Source organism: Podarcis liolepis (genome assembly GCF_965112155.1).
Source record: "Podarcis liolepis genome assembly, chromosome: 4".
Taxonomy (NCBI): domain Eukaryota; kingdom Metazoa; phylum Chordata; class Lepidosauria; order Squamata; family Lacertidae; genus Podarcis; species Podarcis liolepis.
Genome location: NC_139558.1, coordinates 103,977,359 through 103,982,867, shown reverse-complemented (window position 1 = coordinate 103,982,867; position 5,509 = coordinate 103,977,359). Strand labels below are relative to the sequence as shown.

At 45.1% G+C, this 5,509-nt stretch overlaps 1 protein-coding gene across 12 annotated transcripts in view; it reads right to left on the bottom strand.

Moving 5' to 3' along the window:
• Window positions 1–5,509, bottom strand: part of LOC310705032 (uncharacterized protein) — a 357,812-nt gene that overhangs the window by 169,462 nt on the left and 182,841 nt on the right. The gene's annotated exons all lie outside the window — the stretch shown is intronic.

Sequence of the window (5,509 nt, the reverse complement as noted above, 5' to 3'; positions counted from 1 at the left end):
GCATGTGGACTCTTTATCTTCTGCAAGCTTATACACTAAGCGGCTTGCGCTGTGCACACTCTGCTACAAGTCCAGAAAGCTGAATGGAACACAGGGAAGTGTGCCAGACTCCACAACACTTTGCACCTCCAAGGAGTCTTCACCCAACTGGTGGATCAGACCCTTCTTCATGTAAATATGGTGAACCAGTTTCCATCTTCCACAAAGGTTTGCCTTAGCCTTTGTACTGGAACATCCTGGCATTTGGACTCTGCCCAAACTTCTCACAGGAAAAACTTTCCACTGCTTCAAACACAGCAGTGCCACCTGCTGGTTGCAGTGATGGTTGGGATGACATGGCTGCCAACTCCCCGTGCTCCTCCTGCTTTGGAGATTTCACCCCCTGAACAGGAAACACCCCCCCTCATTCACTCTTCCTCCAAAAGCCTCCCTTTTGTGGAGCTTTCTGTTTCAGGAACACATCCCTGCATGCTCTGGGATACTGTTTCAGCTTTCCCCGGGGTGTAACATCTGGCAGTCTGCTCAGCAGCCCCCGCCATCTTGAAGTGTCCATCATGTGATGCAGCTTTAATTCCTAGTATACCAGTCACCTAAAATTGCTGATGTGTTAACCAAGCTAAATCTGATGGATGCTAACCCTGTAGACACACCAATGACGACAGGTGATCAGGTAGATGACACTGAAGGAGCATTTTCTGGCACTACACTGTACAGAAGTGTGCTAGGCAAACTAAATTTCATTGCCAGATGTTCAAGACGTGACATTGCAGTTAGCTGTAACTTGCTAAGCAGACAAGTCAACAATCCTACTGTTAAGGATTGGAAAGCTCTGAAACACATAGCACACTATTTGAAAGGCACTATGCATTACAGGCTGACATTTAACAATCAGAAGTCTGGTGGTCTTGAGATATTTGCTGATGCGAGTTTTGGAAGTGACACTACAGACAGGAAAAGCACATCTGGAGTTTGCTATATGTACAACCAGGGCCTATTTGATTGATCGTGCATGAAGCAAACAACAGTAGTTTAAGTTCTTGTGAAGCTGAACTGAATGCATTGTTTTATTCACTTGTGGATTGTGAATGGTTGCAGGGGCGCCGACTTATAAAAAATATTGGGGGAGCCCGCGAAAGCTCATGAATAATAAATAAGCTCATGAATATGCAGATAAAGTGGCGCTGCCTCCTCGTGAGCGAATAGGGGAGAGCGTGCTGCGCCTATTAATCAGCTCCGAAGGAAATTGGGTGGAGCTTTTGCTCGGGAGGGAGGGCAGGAGGCATGCAGCCCGACCCTGTGCATTTTGGGCTGGGGGAGGGGCGGCGGTGGCGCTCTGCTGGAGGGGCGCCCGAGATTATTGGGGAGGCGGAGCCCCCCCAAACGAAATTTTGAGGGGGCTCGGGCCCCCTCAGGCCCCATGGAGTCGGTGCCTATGAATGGTTGTTACAGTTGTGTAAAGACATGAGAATTCCTGTCAAATGTCCAATTCAGATTATGACTTCTGAAGATTGTAAGCAAAGCACGAAGCACTTGCAATTGAAGCTGCAACATACTAGAGAATGTGTTGAGAAAGGACTCGTAACGGTGTCCTACATGCCAGGTAATGAAATTCCTGCTGATTTATTGTCTAAGGTTGTTCCGAAGGATCAACACTGTACCTATGTACAGAATTGGGTTTGTACTGATAATGTACTGACACGCTGCCCAGTGGTGTTAACAGAAAGGGGGAGGATGTTAGTTTCTGTTTCTCACTGCAGCTGTGTGGAGTCCCAGGACTCTGTTTAGATTCCAGAGACCTTGCAGTCTCACGGGAAAGGGAGACGGGATGTGACGTTAGTGATTTCCTGTTTCCTTTGTTCCTTTGTTCAGTTGCTCTCTGCTTTCATAGAGAGAGGATGTCTTTTCTGTTCTGCGTAGTTTAGAAATAAAACCCTTTACAATGTAACAAAACCTCTCGTCTCTTCCCTGTGCTGGGAACCCTGCTGGATAGAATGGGCTTGAGGCCTTATCAAAGGCTCAGGTCATTATACACGTCGGAGGCGATTTCAAAGGCTCAGCTCGGAGGAAGATGAGGCCTTATCGGCTTGGCCGAGCAGAGATTCCGACAAAGATTCACAAAATGTTTAGGGGTCTGCGTACCCCCAGGAAAAAAAGCACTGGATCTAGCCATCATCTTTCTTTTTTCTTTTACAAACATTTTATTGGTTTTGAATGAATCATAGAATTATAGAGTTGAAAGGGACCCCAAGGGACATCTAGTCCAGTCCTCTGAATGCAAGAAACTCAGCTAAAGCATTCATGACAGAATGAACCACGCACATCACAAACACAATAACAACAGTTATGTAGAAGTGTCCATGTACTGTTCGAGTAGGAACCTAGACGGCTGACCAGTGGAATGAATAAATGTTTACTCCCAGCATCTAGTGCTTAAACCAAATGGAAGTACAATCTCCATATTGATGCAGTGGGAAGGGGGTGGGGGTGGCGAAACTGCCTGTCCAAAGAGAAGAAGAGAAGGAGGAGTTTGGATTTGATATCCCGCTTTATCACTAACCTAAGGAGTCTCAAAGCTGCTCACAATCTCCTTTCCCTTCCTCCCCCACCACAAACACTCTGTGAGGTGAGTGAGGCTGAGAGACTTCAGAGAAGTGTGAGTAGCCCAAGGTCACCCAGCAGCTGCATATGGAGGAGCGGGGAAGCGAACCCGGTTCACCAGATTACGAGTCCACCGCTCTTAACCACTACACCACGCTGGCTGATGTTGTTTCATTCCCCCTCTTTTTTTTGTTAGGGTGTATATTAATTTCCCAATAAAAAACCTCCAACTAACATATCAAATCATAATCCAATAAAAATAAAAAACTAAAATAAAAAAGATCAAATTGTCTTCCGAATTGTAATTTTGATTTTACGACTTCCCATAGCCTGAACCTCGAAGCATATCCAAATCTCAGTCCTGCCTCTCGTTTCATTCCCCTTCTAACAACTCTGCTGTGTTGTGTCAAATGTCCATACAGGTTTATATGCCATCTTTGATCAATCCTGCTTGCAGTTGTTGGTCCACCCTGAAGCTCCAAATGCCTAATGGAATCATAGAATCATAGAGCTGGAAGGATTACCATAATAAAGGACAAAAGTGGTAAAGATCTAACTGAAGCAGAAGACATCAAGAAGAGGTGGCAAGAATACACAGAGGAATTATACCAGAAAGATATGGATGTCTTGTACACCCCAGGTAGTGTGGTTGCTGACCTTGAGCCAGACATCCTGGAGAGTGAAGTCAAATGGGCCTTAGAAAGCACTGCAAATAACAAGGCCAGTGGAAGTGATGGTATTCCAGCTGAACTGTTTAAAATTTTAAAAGATGATGCTGTTAAGGTGCTACACTCAATATGCCAGCAAGTTTGGAAAACTCAGCAGTGGCCAGAGGATTGGAGAAGATCAGTCTACATCCCAATCCCAAAGAAAGGCAGTGCCAAAGAATGCTCCAACTACCGCACAATTTCACTCATTTCACATGCTAGCAAGGTTATGCTTAAAATTCTACAAGGAAGGCTCAAGCAGTATGTGGACCGAGAACTCCCAGAAGTGCAAGCTGGATTTAGAAGAGGCAGAGGAACCAGAGACCAAATTGCAAACATGCACTGGATTATGGAGAAAGCTAGAGAGTTCCAGAAAGACATCTACTTCTGCTTCATTGACTATGCAAAAGCCTTTGACTGTGTTGACCACAGCAAACTATGGCAAGTTCTTAAAGAAATGGGAGTGCCTGATCACCTCATCTGTCTCCTGCGAAATCTCTATGTGGGACAAGAAGCTACAGTTAGAACTGGATATGGAACAACTGATTGGGTCCAAATTGGGAAAGGAGTACGGCAAGGCTGTATATTGTCTCCCTGCTTATTTAACTTATATGCAGAATTCATCATGCGAAAGGCTGGGCTGGATGAATCCCAAGCCGGAATTAAGATTGCTGGAAGAAATATCAACAACGTCAGATATGCAGATGACACAACCTTGATGGCAGAAAGTGAAGAGGAATTAAAGAACCTTTTAATGAGGGTGAAAGAGGAGAGCGCAAAATATGGTCTGAAGCTCAACATCAAAAAAACGAAGATCATGGCCACTGGGCCCATCACATCCTGGCAAATAGATGGGGAAGAAATGGAAGCAGTGAGAGATTTTACTTTCTTGGGCTCCATGATCAGTGCAGATGGTGACAGCAGTCACGAAATTAAAAGACGCCTGCCCCTTGGGAGAAAGGCGATGGCAAGCCTAGACAACATCTTAAAAAGCAGAGACATCACCTTGCCAACAAAGGTCCGTATAGTAAAAGCCATGGTTTTCCCAGTAGTGATGTATGGAAGTGAGAGCTGGACCATAAAGAAGGCTGATCGCCGAAGAATTGATGCTTTTGAATTATGGTGCTGGAGGAGACTCTTGAGAGTCCCATGGACTGCAAGAAGATCAAACCTCTCCATTCTGAAGGAAATCAGCCCTGAGCGCTCACTGGAAGGACAGATCGTGAAGCTGAGGCTCCAATACTTTGGCCACCTCATGAGAAGAGAAGACTCCCTGGAAAAGACCCTGATGTTGGGAAAGATGGAGGGCACAAGGAGAAGGGGACGACAGAGAATGAGATGGTTGGATGGTGTTCTTGAAGCTACTAGCATGAGTTTGATCAAACTGCGGGAGGCAGTGGAAGACAGAAGTGCCTGGCGTGCTCTGGTCCATGGGGTCACGAAGAGTCGGACACGACTAAACGACTAAACAACAACAACAACCCAGCCCAACCTCATGCATTGTTGGAATCACCGCTGAACAATCCCTGGTGGATGGTCCTCCAACCTCTGTTTAAAAATCTCCAACGAAGTAGAGTTCACCACCTTCCGAAGGAGTCTGTTCCCCCATCAAACTGCTCTTACTGTCAGAAAGTTCCTCCAAATGTTTAGTTGGAGTCTTCTTTCATGCCATTTGAATCCAACCTTCTGGAGAAGCAGGATATAAACTTCCATCTTCCATGTGGCAGCCGTTCAGAGAGTTTAATATGGCTATCATATCCTCTTTTCCAGATTAAACATACCAAATTGCCTCAGCCATTCCTCATAAGGCTTGGTTGTTCTCCTGTTATATACATTCCAGAGTTAGACAAAAAAGATTCATACACTTTCTGATACTGAAGAACCACCTGCTTCCATAAAAGATTGCCTATAAATGATCATACCTGAGCTATCTGGAGTCAGTCATACTGAGGACCCCTCAACTGGATTCACAAAGGTTATTATAAGATGGGTCAGCACCACTCAAGAAGGTCCTGAACATAGAACAACCCCCTGGATGTCCACCCCTTGTACTGGAGATATTTATTTTGATCATGAAAATCCAGAAATGGAATTAGTGGAGATTTCTGAGGACCTACAGTATTCCTCCATCTCTTCCATGTTTCTCAGGTTGCACACAGAAATGACATATATATGTTGTTCTGTATGTAATACTGTAATAGACT